We start from the raw sequence: 16,121 nt of genomic DNA on the forward strand, positions 1-16,121 counted from the left end.
GCACGTGTTTCAACTTATAGCATTTTTCTGTGTCGTGCCCTTTGCCCCTATGGTATTCACAGTAGGAGTTTTCATCCCAGAACTTGGATTTCTTTTCGGGTTCGGGAGTAGGTCCAATGGGTTGGAGTTTACCTTGCTTCATTAGCCTTTTTAGAGCGTTGGAGTACGTATCCCCAAGGTTTGTGAACTTCCTTGGTGGGCTAGTTTTCTTGGATGGCTCGAGAAGGTTAACTTCGTAGGTCTTGCTAGTTGAGCCGTATGAACGACTTGTGGACCCTTGATATCCTCTACCTACCGTTTTGGACAAGAGCCCTTTACGGATATCATCTTCAATTCGTGTCCCTAGTACGGTTAAGTCCTTGAAAGTCTTGATGTTTTGATATCTCAAATGGTTGGCATATATGGGTTTGAGATTATCCACGAACTTTTCCACGAGAGTAGCCTCATCCGGGCGTTCAACTAGTTGAGTACTAGTCTTCCTCCACCTACTTAGGAAGTCGGTGAATCCTTCTTTGTCATTTTGGGTAAGAACCTCTAGAGTACGCATGTTGACTTGGATCTCGGCATTATCCGCGTATTGTTTCGAGAACTCGATCGCGGCGTCTTCCCAAGTAGCGACCTTTTTGTGATCTAAAGTGTAGAACCATTGCTTTGGGATGGTGTCAAGAGATGAAGGAAAGATCCTTAAGAACATCTCGGGTTTGATGCCTTTGATAGACATGTAGTCCTTGAAGGCGTGGATGTAGTTCAAAGGGTTCTCATGTCCTTTAAACTTTGGGATATTCGTCATGCTAAAGTTAGTGGGTAATTTGGAATTGACGGCTTCATATTTGCGATTGTTTTCCCTGTAAATGTCATCCCCCTTAAGGTACATCAATTGCTCCTCTAGGTATTGGAGTCTCTTCTCAGCTGCGGTTGTCCCTAGGACAGGATTCTCATCTTTAGACTCGTCATCGGAGAAACGTAGTATTTCACTTTTAGGGGGAGGCAACTTTCCCTCTACATCAAAGATACGGCCTTCGATAAGTTCAAGGCGGTCATAGATTTGTTCTTGAGTGATTTGCATTTGGGTTATCGCGGCTAGGATTCGATCATTACTTTCTTGAATTTGCTGGAGGTTTGTTTCATCACTTGATCCGGGCATCTTGGAAACTGGATAAGAGATCGGCGACGAATCAAAACACGATCGACCATTCTATCGCACTTGCTAAAAGAGGAAAAGTTTTGACTCGTGAAGTGGGTGTGTGCCACTTGTGTTGAGTGAGTTTTGAAGAAAGACAAGGTCTTTGAAGATGTGTGTCCTAGTCAACTGTAGTGTAGTTGTAGGAGTGGACTCGAAGTGAGGTTTTGAAATGGGCTTGTGGCCCGAATTTTGACGCGACAAACGGACAGAGTTTTGACCGGATTTTGCGCTAATTAAAGGCCTATTTTTTTTCGAAATTCTTGTTTGAAAATGAGGATTTTGATTTTTTTTGAAAATTCGTCATGGTTTTGTTTAGAAGTGGTGATCACGTAAGGTTTACACATTTATACAAGCATTATAACGGGATGCTGAGTGCATTTAAAAGGGTTTTGGTTTAAAGGGTGGGTTGCCATACCGAACCATCAAATCAAAAGTCGTGGAGAGGCTCGTGCCAAACAAGAGTAAGGCCGATTCCTAGTCCATTTCCTCAAGTAGTGAAGGTCCTTGATACAAACAAGAGTAAGCATCATGGTATGGATGACGTCAATCGCTATCCATCCTTAGGCCCAAATAAGAATTAGGACCGTTTAGACGGGACGATTGGTCGAATGGGTTGGGTTGGGCCTAGGAAGGCCGAATAAAACGGTCTAGGAAGACCGAGTTATGAAAACCGACAATTGTCTTGTACAAACTTATTCTCTAACCTTGTTCAAGTTTCACCCTTGCTACACGTAAGTGTATTATCCCCAGCGGAGTCGCCAAACTGTGGACAGCGGGCCGCCCACGGGGGCGCTTGGTGAGAAACGGGGACAAGCGTTTGCATTTTGTATGGAGTCGCCACCAATTTTTATGGGAAATTGGAACCGTTCGAATACCTCGTGTCATGTCAAGACACAAAGTAGTGACATGAACACTAAGCAATCGTTACCCTTAGCATTCTATGTCTAGAATGACTCTCGTGGATGCCAATGAACACAGGTGCTCACGGAGATCTGGAGTAAGGGGTGAGGGTACGTATTAGGAAGCTCTTTTGATCGAACACCTAATCCCGCCCGCCTCGATAGCGGCCTCTACTAATGATTAGGGAAGTTATTCGTACTCGATATATCGTCGGCTATATGCATGCAATGCAACATCCATAGATTAATCCTAACATGTGAAGATTAGACTAAGTCGGTTAACACGTAATTTAGCATACAATTGGGTCGAAGTTGGATTTAATGCTCATTTACATGTGAAAGCATACAAGAAATAAAAGCAATGCAATAATTATAAATTACAAAAATGTAAATTACATTAATTACATCGGAATAGGTGATTTATGTCGAAAATACCTTTAAAACGGATGATTTGAGAAAAAGAATAAATACAAAAATTACGAACAGAACAGAAGTGATATTACGGATAATAGTTAATTAATACGTAAGCTAAACAAACTAGGTCAAAGCAGAAACGGAGTTCAGGGACAGAACTCATCCTGGAACAGGCGCAGCAGAGACTGCGCCCTCTGGAAGAAGCGCAGCAGTTGCTGCGTCTGTTCCAAGGGTGAGTTCTGGCTGTGAAGCCGTAATTGCAAGCCGTTAATACAATTTGGTGATTTTAGGGATTGATTAAATATATTTACTCGGATAAAAGTGATTAGCATGTTACTTAGCATATGAATGGGTCATGAAAACAGTAAAACATGGGTGATATGGATGTAAACGGATTATTTACATGAAATAATGATTAATTAGTGAATTAAACTAACTAAACAAATTATTTAGGTTGAACATGATGAGTTAATGACGAATATGTGAACAAACAGATGGAAATATATCAACGGTGAATTCCAGAAACTCAATATGAACAAATTGAATCTCCAAAACCCGGATTGAATATTAATGACGAAAACCCGCAAATATGAATTACTTGGGATTTAAGTCGAATTTATGACGATTGAAACATATTAATGCATGATGATTAAAATATACATGTGATTATTAATGATGAATAATTATACGAACGAATTAACAGACGAAGCAAGCAAAAGAAAGATTACGAATTACAGAGGACAAACGAAGAAGAAAGGAAGCGAGGAAGCTGGCGGGCCTCACGAAGAGGCAGCAGAGCTGCGCTCCTTTGAAGAGAGCGCAGCGATTCTTTGCGTCTTTTCTCGACGGTTATTTACTGGAAATCCGCAAAAACAGATTTTAATGAATGGTTTTAGAAATCGGTTTTAATGGTGTTTTCGACATAAATCTTACATGAGTGATACGATAAAGTAAAAATACAATAAATAAAAGAGGATTATACACCCTCAGACTTACATGTTGACGAAACGAGATGAACTAAGATATCGACTAGTGAATGCTCGACGCGAATGCAAAGAGAGTGCCCTCGTAAGAGGAAAACGATTGATTAATTAAATTGATTAAGTGTAGTTGGTCAAATTGGTCGGTCATGCAACGGAGAGGCTGGTACCCGGAAAGATCCGAGCTTACGTGGTCGGAAGTCCAAGCACGTAGGCGCCAATTAGTAAGAACGAAGTCTAGAATGCAAAGGGAGAAGAGAAGGGCGGACACTCGCGTGAGAAATATGAGGAGCGAAGGCTCCTATTTATACTAATCACGTGAAGGAATTAGGGTTTCGGAGACTCTTTGGAAGTGAATCTCGGAAAGATATAAAAAAGATACGTAAATCATGCAAAGAAGGGCTGGGAAGAGCGCGCAGCAGCCCATGCGTCTCTTGGAAGAGGCGCAGACTGCTTTGCGTCTATTCCCAGGAGGTTTCTCTCTATTTGAAGAAAGATTTCGCGTTTGAGTTATGGTAGGACGGAAATAATTCGATTATCTTATGAATATTACGGGATATTATTTGCCAAAAGATAAAATTTATGAAATATGGAATAGAAATATCCGGAACATTCCAGAACATTCCGACTCGGGATTTAACTTGATTATCGAGAAAATGGAGACGGTTTTTGACCCGGACTCCGAATGTACTCTAATTACTGCCAAAACGACCGTATCAGGACGTAGATGACAACTAAGAGGTTGACATTAATATTTGAGCAAACACTTGAAGATAATCTTACGAACTGTCACAAATCGTTCAGCGAATCAAACATGCGGCCCAATCATCACCGGGTGGTTTGCGGGAGGTGCAGAAATGAGGTGTCTACACACTTAAATCCTCATTCAAGCATTAATACAAACACCTAGCATGCATAATAAAATTGAAATGCTTAAACTCAAGCATTATAATCATTCTATGCTATAATCTACCCTCATGAATCCATATGAGACCCCTCTCCATCCTAGTAGAGTACTACTCACACATAGTTATGATAACAAACACAAAATATGGATGCTTTGACATGTAACAACCAAGAGGAGACATAATATGAAGATGTATTAACTAAATAACTTGAATATGTAAACAATTGAAAGATAAACAACAATAAGGAAAGAATTATACCAATAATGAAGACAAAGTTGCAATCTTTGATTAAATGGAAGAACAATCTTGACCAATCTTCAATTTACAACCCAATACTAAGATGTAAACAATCCAACAAAACTATTTCTAAACTATAATAACATGTAACTAAACATTGATTAAGGAAAGATTGAAGTTTTGATTAAGGGTTTGCATATAATTAAGGGAGTAATTTCAGATCTAGGGTATTGTTTACAATTGATTAGGGAGGGGGTATTTATAATATTTCATTGGATTAGAGGAAAGGAGGAAGTAAAGCCCAATTCATGCAGCTGACGTCCTGTGCCGGCACACCGGCTGCCGACCACCCCAACCGGTAGCGTCATCTTCCAATTTTGGCAGAAATTAGACCTAGTGTTTTCTCTGCCGGTGGACCGGCTGCCGGCAAAGAACCCTCAATCTTGACTTCTTCTTCAATTCTTCAAGACTTGTTGCTCCATGCCGGTAGCCCGGCTGCCGGCTACCTATGCCGGTAGCGAGCTCTTCTTAATTTTGCTCCAAATACGTCCTCAAATTTGGCTAAGTATGGGAATGTGTTTCCTGCCGGTGGACCAGCTGCCGGCCAGCCGACAGAGAACACTTTCTCAGCTTCTTCCTTTCACTCCTCACCTGACAGTGTTCCCTGCCGGTTGCCGGCCTGCCGGCAGAGGGTTCTGCTGCACATTTTGCCTTCCTCATCTTCATGCCTAATCATAGAACCGCCTTTCTTTCCTCGATTCCTCTATAACTGCCTCAAGTCCTGCAAGAGGTGCACAAATTCATAGATGCGGGTATCAGGCACAAAATGCAAGGTAAGGCACACCAAACCGACTCGATATGAGTCGGAATGCATGAAAGAAGAAGGGAAATTTGGTGCAAATGAATCATATATCAATTACTGTTTGCTTTGAATTTGGTGAATAGTGAATAATTCTGCTTGGATTGTTCAAACCCCAGACTATGCAAATATCTTATTAGTTCCTTATTCCACTGCATGGAAGCTTGTTTCAGACCATACAATGATCTTTTTAGCTTACAGTATTGACCAGGAAGCACATTTTATCCTTCTAGTGCTTTCATATAAATGTCTTCATCCAAAAAAACCATGCAAAAATGCATTATTGATATCCAACTGATGTAAATTCCAATTCTTAGCAGTAGCCAAAGCAAGTAATGTCTTTACTGTAGTAAACTTTGCAACAGGTGAAAAAGTATGTGTATAATCTTTATCCTTTATTTAAGTAAACCCTTTGCCACCAATCTTGCTTTGAACCTTTCTAAAGTCCCATTTGCTTTATATTTGATCTTATATACCCATTTAGAGCCAATGAGTTTCTTACCAGGAGGTAGCTCAGCTAATTCCCATGTCCTATTTTCTTCCAAAGCTTGAATCTCCTTATTCATATATGTCACCCATTTGTCATCATCTTTTGGTTCTTTATAATTATAAGGTTCATATTCTTGAAAAACTGTAGCTATAGAAGCCTTATAAGTGCAATCAAAATCTCCCAAATCTTGAAGTGCAAAAGCAGGAAAGGACTGAGAGACAGAAGAAGTGGAATGTTGAAAAGGTAAACACTTGAAATCTTTGAATCTGGTGGATAACTGTTTTGGTCTAGATGACTTTCTCTCTTGGTGATCAGCATCCTGATTTTGAGCAGTACACCCTTGATTTGATCTCAAAACAGGTATCACTTCATCATTATTATTATTGACTGCCAATTCTGAAACCTCAGTCACAGTACCTGTAGGACATGTATCCTCTATTATAGGTTCAGTATTAACTGTACTACCCTCTGTTGGATCTGTTAAATCAGTTTCTAGTGGTAAGGTAACAGTGAAATCAGCAGGATTAACCATTAGTGCTTGACTTGTACACTTATCACTTATATTATGGAAGGGAAAAACCTCTTCCTGAAACAATACATCTCTGCTAATAAAGGTTTTATGGGTATGCAAATCATAAATTTTGTATCCCTTAACATTGTGTGGATAACCAAGAAACACACACTTCCGTGCCCTAGAACCAAATTTATCTTTGAAAGTTGGTGGCATAGTAGCATATGCAGCACAATCAAACACTCTTAACATATTTAGGTTAGGAAGTTTATAAAAAAGTAATTCATAAGGTGTTTTCATATTAATAACAAGAGAAGGCATCAAATTTATGAGATGTGTTGCAGTAAGAATACAATCTCTCCATAATTTAATTGGTAAACCTGCATAAAATTTTAATGCTCTAGCTCTGTCTAAGAGGTGTCTATGCTTCCTCTCCACATGGCCATTTTGCTGTGGCCTTCTTACTACACTATTTTGATGCACGATACCTTTCTCTTGAAACAACAAATCACATGTATCTTGTATAAACTCAGTTCCATTATCACTTCTAATTGTTTTAACTGATTTATTGAAATGATTTTGAACATAGGCAAAGAAACTCTTAATCAATCCATGAATTTGTTTCTTATACTGCAATAAAATGGTCCAAGTGTTTCTTGAATAATCATCAAGCAATGTCAAGAAATACTTAGCTCCAGTTAAAGCAGGAACCTTACAAGGACCTCCGACATCCAAATGCAGTAAATCAAATAATGCAAGAGCCCTAGATGAACTTCTATGAAAAGGAAATCTATGATGCTTTGCCATAACACAGGTTTCACAGAAAATAGATCCTTTTATTGATGTATTCAAACCTGGTACAAATTTTAATCTGTTAAAAGCAATATGACCAGGCCTAACATGTACCAATTGTGCTTGCTGATTACAAGATGATATAGAAATATTATTGGAAAACCCATTATAACTCTTAGCATGTAAAGATTTTTGTACAACAGCAACTACTTTATTAACATCTTTATTCACTATATCTTTAATGTCAAAGTTCTGAAATCTGTAGAGATCACCAATTCTCTTCCCTGTGCCTACACCATTTTTACTGGAAATGTCCTGAAAAACATAATGATATGGATAAAAAATTGTAGTGATATTAGCAGAATCAATTAGTTTTGGAACTGACAATAATTTTTTATTAAAACCAGGCACAAGAAAGAGTTTAGTAAGAACAATGTTATCAAGTAACTGTACTTTTCCCATCTTGGTAACTTTCTTGAAAGAACCATCGGGCAATCCTACTAAAATAGGCTTAGGAAGAATAAACAAATCATGCAGCAAATGCACATTAAAGGTCATATGATCTGATGCACCAGTATCTATCATCCAATCATGAAAATGCAACATTGAGTTAACAGAAAATACTTGAGAAAAATTAGAGAATATACTTGCAAAATTAGAAGAGGATATGTGAGATTTATCATCTGCAAACCTCTTCATAACCTGATCCACAACAGATGTGACAAGTCCATCAAGCATGATAGAATCAAACCCAGCTGAACCAGCCTGAAAACCATTCTGCTGTTCAGAATCATCAAGAGGAGACTCCGTGTCTACAATATCAACATTGTTAGTAGTCTGCTTGGACCCATTTCTTTGAGAATTAAACTTGTTCTCATAACCACCATAACCTTTGCTCTTAATTCTTTCAGTGGGAAGACCTCTAACATTGTAACACTTGTCAGGCCTGTGACCTGTCTTCCCACAGTATGAACATTTATGAACCCAAAAACATTCACTAAGATCATGTCCCTTGATAACACAGTGAGTACTAAATTTAGATGAACCAAATGACTCCCCAGAAGATTGAGAGGAATCCATCTTAGCCTTCTTAAATCCAGACTAATGTTCTCCTTAAACTGCAGCTGCATAAGCATTGATCTCAGTCAAAGCTTCAATCCCATCAGTAACTTTTTTTCGCCTCTCAATCTTTTGTAAAAGCCTCAAGACTTTATTCATACTAGGTAATGGATCCATTGATAGTATTTGGGTCCTGACTATATCATAACTTTTGTTTAAACCCATAATAAATTGGATTATCATTATTCTCTCTCGCAATGAACTTCTTGATTAAAGTACATGTGCATTGATCAATTTTGCCGCAGGTACACAAGGGAATAGGGTCAACATGTAACACTACAGTTTTCTGTACTGTTGGGTACTCTATCAAGTAAGACTTAATCTGCCGAGTAAGTGAGTTTTGGTTACGAAACAGTGTACTGTCTGATGGGTACTCGATCGAGTAGGTGTCACTCGATCGAGTAAGGGGCACTCGATCGAGTAAGTCGGTTTATACACGTTATTCGTCGGGTTTTGATAACAACGTGAGAATGTTATATAAAGTTATTTTTACCAGTTATTTTTACTTTTTCACTCATTATAAATATTTTACAACAAGAGAAAAGTTACGTAGCATTCTTTTCTCTCATTGCTATCAAATCCTAAGAGCTAGAGTGGTTAGATCGCAGAGTTCTTTACACTGTTGAGACCGTAGCATTTCTCGTATGATTTTTATGACGTTTCATTGTTTTTAGTTGAAACCCTAATTGGGTATTTTGGGGGTTTGGGGAGTATTGTTATTGTTAGATAGTAATTGTGTGATTGTGTGATTATAGGAGGTGATTCCGTAGAAGAACAATTTTGATTAGCTGATTGTGACGATCTTGGTGATTGTTTTTCCAGGTAGGGTTTCCCTACTCAGTTATTGGTTACATTGTATTTGGTGGTTGATTGTTGATGGTTGTGTAATATTGTTGATCTATATCGTATTGGAATTGGGAATTGGTAATTGTTGTTGTATAGTTGGTTAGTTGTGTTTGTTTCTGGTTCGCGAGGTGCGCCCTCAACTGAGTGGAGTCACTTACGGGGGTGGATTCACACCTTTGATTCGCCCTTTGTGGAACCCGCCACAAAGGGGATGTGCACATTAAGGAACATGGGTTTGCGCTCAGTATTGATGAGCGGGGCTTAGCTAGGAACGGCTGCGGTTCCCCACTGGCGGTGTGGATTACTGGTTGCGGCGGTAAGCTGGTAGGACTAGACCTTCAGGCTAGTCAGGTGATTGATGATGTGACGGTGTTGGAGATTGTATGTATTGTTGATATTGTATTATCTTATATTGTGTAATCAGTAACTGGCCCCGTTTAATTGTTTTAAAAACTGTGGTGATCCATACGGGGATGGTGAGCAGTTCTTGAGCAGGTATGAGATGGATGCGCTTGGGATAGCTGGGATTGAGTCACCACGAGTCACATAGAGTCTTCCGTTATGTCATTGAACTTATATTTCCTTTAGTTGGTTTTGATAATTTGGAACAGTTTTATCACTTTACAGTTTTGGGATTTTGTTATGTAATCGCTTAAACTTATTTATCTAAAGTATGTTCTTTTATGGTCAATTTGATATACATTGCCTCGAATAACCGAGATGGTAGCACTTTCATGCATAAGGTGGTCTGGGTAAGGCATTTTGGTGTATGAAGGTGTTACACAACACTATCAAGTGTTTCCCATAAAAACTTCATCTTACTGTAATACTCGATAAGACACAGATTATCTTGAATTACAGCATTCAAATCCTTCTTCAATTGATAAATTTCTATGGCGTTAGCAGAACCATACCTTTCAATTAATTTTGCCCAAAATTCTTCTGCAGACTTAACATACTTAAAAGTTTCCCTCACAGGCTTGTCAAGTGAATTCAGAATCCACTTTGTTACCATCAAATCAGAACAAAATTATTGTTTGAGCTTTTTATCAGTAATTGGTGGCTTGATGCATGTACCATCCAAGAACCCATCCTTGTTCTTGGACGCAAGTGACATGAAAACCTCTTGCTTCCATCCCAGAAAATCATGACCTTAAAACAAGAACGAGGAAAGAACAACAGTAGGTTGATCTGAAGTGGACAGAAACAATGGATCTTCAAAATAATCATAGTTGAAGAACCCGAAGGAGTACTCTCAGGTATAATATGTGATTTGAGAAAGATGAACAGAAAATTATAATGAGAAAGATGAACAAAAAATTATGATGAAAATGTTGTGAAATATAGAGTAGAGAGAATTACGGAGAGAAGGTAGAGAGAAAGTAAGGGAGACAAAACTGTATACTTATTCCATTATGAAGGGTATATATATACAATACAATGGGAGAAGGTTTCCATAAGACAATATATTCTAGAGTATTCTAAGATATGGACATCCATATAATAATATTTCATAACACTCCTCCTTGGATGTCCATTACTGAAGAAGATGTCTAGTTAAATACCTTACTAGAAAAACCTTATGGGAAAAACGCTAGAAAGGAAAAGAGTACAATAATCTTCAAACACGCATAATAATAGCTGCCTCGTTAAAACCTTTCCGTGGAAAACCCAGTGGGACAAAACCATAGATAAGGAAAAAGAGTACAGCACGTGTTTACTCCCCCTGATGATTACATAACTTGATGTATCTTAAAAATGATTCATGATTTGACCTTGCTTCTTGATGATCGTTGAAGTAGTACCCATTGTGGTTGATAAACTTGAATCTTCACTCAATAGAAATCCATGACAGCTTCGATATCATATTTCTTTGTGATTTCATAGTCTGGATATAATCATTTCATAATCTCTTGGATCTTCATTTAATTAATACTTCCGCAATAGTGATATAGTTGCTCCTCAATAAACGACATAACATTATATGTCTAAAATAATTTGTCACCTTAATCAATAATGACGATCATGACTATAGTGTAATAATGCGCTTATAGTGCTACCTCGTTAAAAACCTTGCTAGGAAAAACCCGTTGGGACAAAAAACCTAGTCGAAGGGAAAAAGAGTGTTGCCATCATTCCTTAATCCTTGTCTTAAGAAAAATCAATCCAATAATTATTGAATAAATCATCCAATACCTTTGAGCGATTTTCTTTGCTAAGCCATATATGTATGGATTGACATTTTCCATTGTAGATTTTCACTACATTATTCTAATCGTTATGGTACTTCTGGACCATAAACTAATTTCACATGCTTAGCAAAAAGCTCATTCAATATGCTCAAACTTCAGGTTGAGACAATAACTTTTCAAATACTCTATAGGAGTTTTGATGTTCCATTTTGGAACTAATCACGATATTCTTCAATCGTATAGTAGAGGTTTATATATCATGAGTTTTTAATAACTCAATTGATCAACTATTAATAATTGGTGATCATTTATAAGAGGCTTTTACAGGGAGCTATCCTCATAGGAGTAAAATATATTTCTCCTTTCCATCATTATCCATTCAAAATTATATTATGAAAACATGTGCATGCATATGATATTAAACTAAATTCTAAATAACATATCCTAACAAATATGCAATAATAATAATGTAAATATTAAAACTAATATGCAATGATGAACTTACTCTCCATATGCACATGATGATGACTCAAAATGCAAACTGTACAGTTTTCTTTTCCAATATTCATAATTTGGATTGACTTCAGGTCAATAACTGGACTTCTAGTCCATGAGCTCATTTATAATCATTGATTATATGTCGACAATCAAAATGGACTTATATAAGATCCCTATCACCGAGTCCACAAAATATCGCGCGCAAATGTATGTAGGTTTCATAAATATATCGATATAATTTCATCATCGCTTGATGATATCAGTACTGTTTAATGATATCTGAATCTGAATATGTATGTGGTACCATTATATTCATTTAAGCCATATATTATCCTTCAGATATCGTGTCACTTCAGGGACACTTTAAATATAGCAATTATATGTCATACCAACTGCTTGAACTTGGTATTTCACATTCATTGGAACCGTCAATTCATCTTGACTTTTATTATAATACACTTCAAGTGTATATACTTGTATTAATCTGGTAAAACATATGGTTATATCAAATTCAAAAACCTCTACTCAATGAATTTAACGTATAACCTTCTCTGAACTTTTGGTTCACTATGGTATCAATTTTGTTTTTACCAACTTTAGTTCACTTTTCTCCCCCTAAGGTGGTAAAAACTATAACCAATGTATAGTCTAAATATTTATCATAACCACCTTAGATCTCAATTTCTCATATCATCGATGAGAATTTATATGGGCATCTTTGTACAATAACAAAATATTTCTGGAAGAAATGTATAACGTAGTTGGATTTTAATGCGGTGATTCACAATGCCCAGTTTAAGAGATCAACGATTTTATATAAAAATCTGAATGTGATTTTTAATCACGGGAACTACTCAGAAAAATCATTATGTGACTACAAGCCACACAATACAGTGTCAATCCATACACAAACATTTAAGTTCTTTATTCAATATCGAGTAGTTTAGATCTCCAACATCATATATACTCAATCGTAGTGTAGTGTCTTGCCTTTAATAAAATTTCTACACGAGAGAATTTCAGCACTTATCTTTTCTTAAAGATAAAAAAGTTTATCAAAACGGGTATAGTAAGAACCCGGATGGCTTTATTTTGTCACATCTGAATCATTTCATGTCAACTTTCTTAGTTTGCCAAAAATACACGACAACTTTTATAAGAATTGGATATATCTCAATAATTTCACTTATCACATGCCATAATTTAGTTGACTATATTCATCATGCTAATCTTTTAGCAATACTTGTATCAGTAAATCTCATTAAAATTTTATATCCGGCCAGATAAATGATGTGACATCTGACATAGGACACAATAAGTGTCTCATATATGTAAGCAAGATTCATCAATATTCCAATAGGGAATATATTACTCTTTGAGTATTTTCATATGACCAATAATTATAAACGTCAACATATACAATGATGACATAATCATGCTTATCACAACACATGTTTCAATGTGCTATATAGCATTATAATACATGTAAGTTGATCACAATTCAACTTACGAATCAATTATTCCCTTAAAGGATCTGAGATGATTCAACAACTTTCGAATTTGTTGTATTTTTCGACCATTTAATTCACAATATATTATATGTTGGTCACATCATCACTCTTATTTCAAATGTGAAGTAATATCCACTTCTAGTGGGAATACCAGTGTTTTAATATAAACACATAACTTATGAAAATATATACATCCTCATTCTTAACCACTGCTGGTGGTATACTTTGATACTTTTATTAGATGAGTAAAGCAATGTCACATGAGAATAATGGCCTCTAATCAAATTTATTATGTAATGTGTCTATAGGACTACATTACTTGTATGAAAGATAAAATAATTTCATCTTCAAAACATGATATCTCATTCGCTCTACAGAATGATTTGAATCGGTTTGATATGATCATGAATTTTCAAAAAGTGTCGCACAATTTGCAGACATGCATAAACACCGAGTTCATTCTTAATATTGATACTCAAAATAATACTCACTATATGAAATGTGAGAATTTATAAACACTGTAAACTTCAAGTCACAGTTTCAATATTTGCAAACATTATGAACTCCAGGTCATAATTCAGTATATGTAAACACTACGAACTTTGGTCATAGTATGAGTATCAAAATTTTAGCTCGTATATCATTTTTTTCTCATATCAAACTCTTGCATATACGAGTCTCATATTCTCACATGACTTTTCATGAGGTATTTTTATTTCTTTCAATGAACTAATTTGGCTCAATAAGGCCACATGATTAAGCTCAATTAATGCCTTTTTTTTACTTGGCTCAATAAGGCCACATCATTAGGCTCAATTAAGGCCGCAACATTAGGCTTATCATAACACCATATTTTCGATCTCTGCTACAGACAGAGTCTTTATGAGATGTCACATTCACTTCAAGGAATGGATCAAAATTTCATATCTCATTATACTGTTCAACTTCAGGTGAACAAGAATTAATTCGCAAATAAATTTGCCTTCATAAAGACCGCTTTAAATTAAACAGCGGTTCATATATTCATAGACGTGGACTTCTGGCCACTTACACTTATACAATATGAATATATTATACTGATGAGATGGTGTTAAATTATTACACACCTTTTAAACTTTGAACTACGGGCCAAAGTATAATATAGACAAATGCTCTTCTTTATAAAATACATCTTTAGGAATTTCGAGTCCAAAAATTATATGATATGTCCTTTGTCAAATTGTGACCACATATATGGAACTCCTGTTGGGGCTGGTGTCCTCCACAGTTAGTGCTATGACATATAAATCTCTAAAAGGATTAAAGGGTATACTTTTGTAGTATTATCAGTTGGTCCACGTTTATCAATAACGGTTGGCTTGCTAGATAAGTTTGACGTTGATGTCATACAGATGGCGGTGATCAATTGGTCCCTAAAAGTCACACCTATAGGATAGGTTTGAGAGATGTGACGGTATGAAAATACAGTCATATTGATGCCTAATATGACTAAGCGGTTAGTCAGAGTTATTGACTAATAATTAGTCAAACGCGATGTTGAGATAATTATTTAATACGGATTAAATAATACTGGCTAAGGTGAATTAAGCGGTTAATTCATAAATTGAATATAAACGGTGATATTTAATTAATGTATATTGAATTAATTAATTATACAATATTGTCAATGTCGGACAAGTATTAATATGTCGACTGTTTCTTGTTACTAGTCGATATTTTAATATCCGATATAGGATGACGATTTATATTTAAAACCCGTCATATACATTTAGCAAAACGAGTCGGACCACGAGTTAAATAAGGAGAAAGTGGAAAGCCCACTCCCTCCCTAAGCACTCGTTTGGCCGAGAATAACAAAAGGAGAGTCCCTCTCTCCTTTTGACCTAATCATTTTCATTTGAGAGAAAATTAGGGTTTTGGAGCATTTTTCTCTAAAATTCTAGATCTCACATCAGAAAACTCACAAAAGCTCTCTCAATATTGCAAGGCAATCAGAGAGCAATTTCTAGCACAAGGGGCATAGTCTCAGACGATCTTGGGTGCAACAATTAGGAGGAAATCTACGTTGATTTCTGTTCTTAGGCCGATTTGCATAGGACCCGAGGTTGATTCTTATTCTTTTATCGTTTCTCTTGTTTTTCGTTTATGACAATTAATCACATGATAAATTACGTTATAGTCCTTAATTTTAAGGAGTTTTATACGGATATTACCCTACAAGTGGTATCAGAGCGAGGCCACGTATATTTTTCATTGTGATTTTCATAAAACGATTTGAATCGATATTTTTTTGTCTTGAAAACCATGCCATGTATGCTCACGGCTGATCAGTCGATCGAGGACTTTAGTGTCTCGATCGATTGGTTTTTTTTTTTCGATTTGTTCTTTGCATATTGTTATTTTAAACGATAATTATAGCAATATTTTAAGGTTTTGTCAATTGTAGATTTAATTTTATACGAATTAGGTCTAAATTACAATTGGTTTTTGTTTTGACAAATCGATTTCAACGAGGGTTTTTTGTTTCGTTTTTTTTTTAAAACCCTAACTGTTCGATCGAGAAGTCCTCGCACTCGATCGAACAGCGTTGCTAATAAAAGTACTCGATCGACCTCGAGTTCAGTCGATCGAGCACTTTCTGTTTGGCAAACCACTCGATCGATCGCAAGATCGATCGATCGA

The sequence above is a fragment of the Silene latifolia genome, chromosome 2, assembly GCF_048544455.1.
Source record: "Silene latifolia isolate original U9 population chromosome 2, ASM4854445v1, whole genome shotgun sequence".
Lineage (NCBI taxonomy): Eukaryota > Viridiplantae > Streptophyta > Magnoliopsida > Caryophyllales > Caryophyllaceae > Silene > Silene latifolia.